Source organism: Etheostoma spectabile, chromosome 8 (assembly GCF_008692095.1).
Source record: "Etheostoma spectabile isolate EspeVRDwgs_2016 chromosome 8, UIUC_Espe_1.0, whole genome shotgun sequence".
NCBI classification, from domain to species: Eukaryota; Metazoa; Chordata; class Actinopteri; order Perciformes; family Percidae; genus Etheostoma; species Etheostoma spectabile.
Window position 1 is genome coordinate 16,716,413 of NC_045740.1, and position 2,050 is coordinate 16,718,462.

General features: G+C 35.0%; 2 protein-coding genes across 2 annotated transcripts in view; both read right to left on the reverse strand.

The window, feature by feature from the left end:
• Window positions 1–2,050, reverse strand: part of LOC116693803 (carboxypeptidase A1) — a gene marked incomplete in the record, with an annotated part of 12,104 nt that overhangs the window by 7,611 nt on the left and 2,443 nt on the right.
• The window catches only part of LOC116694825 (carboxypeptidase A1-like), a gene marked incomplete at its 3' end in the record, with an annotated part of 14,633 nt that overhangs the window by 7,235 nt on the left and 5,348 nt on the right, over window positions 1–2,050 (reverse strand).

A 2,050-nucleotide genomic window follows, 5' to 3' on the forward strand; every position in this document is an offset into this window, starting at 1 on the left:
CAAACACAAAAATACAAAATACAGAGCCTTCCACAATGTTCAATGTCCAATACATAGACATGTTCGCCCATATGGTTCCATAGTCTGGAAGAAAATCTGACAGGGTTAGCCAAAACAGTGATTATGTCATTTTCTGACTCAGATACCCTTATAATGTTTCAGGAGTAAATGATACAATGCAAATTGCATGGTTGGAGAATGGCCTGGATTTTTAATGTTTTAATCTTTGCTCTACTTTGTCAGGTGTCAGGGGCCTTCACTGCCAGAGGTCCACAATTACTTTCTGTGTGAACTAGTTTTTGTTGTTGTAATAAAAAAGTACAATAATTAGAATCACCCTCAAATCATTTTAGTGAAATGAATAGTCGTCAGTGAATAGTCATCAAGAATGTTAAATATTGAGCAATCAGATAACATTTTCAACATTTTTAAATGACACTAAAATCCAACTCTTTCCTCATATGAATACCTTTTATGATCCATTGACCTGAGCATGCTAATTTAAAGCCAGTTTACATGATGGTTACAGTGAAAGATCCCTGAGATTATTAACTAATTTGACTTCTTTCTACTGTTCCAGAGTCTGCCGGTTTGGGTTGTGCAACCCAGCTGATAAGAGGAGGAAAAGTAAAGAGACAGACATGGAGACAGAGTCAGGTGTGGAAAACACCTGCTGGAGGGTTTCTCAGAGACTTACAATAAAGCAAAGAGCGTGTCCGTCCACGTCCATGTGTCCTGCTGAAGTCTTCTTAAGCAGGACACTGAGCTGCTAGCTGCTTGGTTCAGGCATCGCTGAAGGAATCAGCGAAATGCATTTAACACAGGCGTGTCTGAAGTCTGTTTTCGTCACAATGAAACAGCATTTTGACAACATATAACTTCCTTATACATGTGGTGAAATGTGTCTTCATTAACTTTTTCAAAAGCATTTAAAAAGGCCCTGGTCTAATTTGATAGGGTTCCAGATGAAAACTGTAACCACCTCTTATTCTATGCTGACCACATCTGGTAACATAACAAAAAAAAATTAATATTTCCTTGGAACAAGCTCAAAATAGAAGAAAGAATTAGCTGCTTACAATTGGCTGGGGGTTTAAGGGGATCCTCCCTCAAAAACAATGTGATGTCAATAAAATAACTTCAATGTCACATCAGTTTCGAACATTATGACGGTGGAAAACCTAGAGGAGATAATAAATAAAACACACTCAAAATGCTTAACCCTTGTGTTGTCTTACCGTCAAAATTGAAAATTAACAATTTTATTATCAATGTTTTTAACTTTTTTCAAGACTTTTGATGCTTTTTTAAATGTTTGTCCCTTTCATGACGTTTTCAACACTACGTAACACTAACTTATTAACTTTAGTTTTACAGTTTTTTTTAATTTATGGTCAATAAACCTCATTTATAGGAAATTGTACCTGATGTTTGAGTTAGAAGAGCAGAAATTAGGAATTATTTAGATTAAAATTAAAGAAATATATGTTGATGGATAATAACAGATTGGAATATGTCAACTTTTACTCAAAACTATTTCAAAACCACTTTAATTTCTTTTTCAAATGCTATAAAATTGAATAAAACACCCCCAAATTAATGAAAATAGAGATTTGTACTTGCCAAAGAGCATTGTGTGGAATCTATCATGTTATTTCGGGGAATCAAAAAGAACATTGATATAGGAAAACAGGGCGATTTGACCCGAGGACAAGATGAGGGTTAAAGACTGAATTTGCTAAAGAAGTCCACTAGGGATCAACTGCAATCATTAAATCTGAGAAAGGTCCCTTTCATCTAACTTGGGTGCTGCCAAAAATGACACAGGTGCTGATGTAGATGTATTTATTAATACATGGTTCAAAATGTCTCTAAAAAGTAGATAAAGATTGATTGAAGAGTTTTCTTAATATAAATCTTAAAAGATGTGGAAATAATGTAGACAGATCTGTGAAATGCAGACGTGCGCACTATGAGCATGGGACACAATAACGTGCATTATACGTTTTGTTATATTACTGTTGATGTAGATTTAGGGGGATGCAGGAAC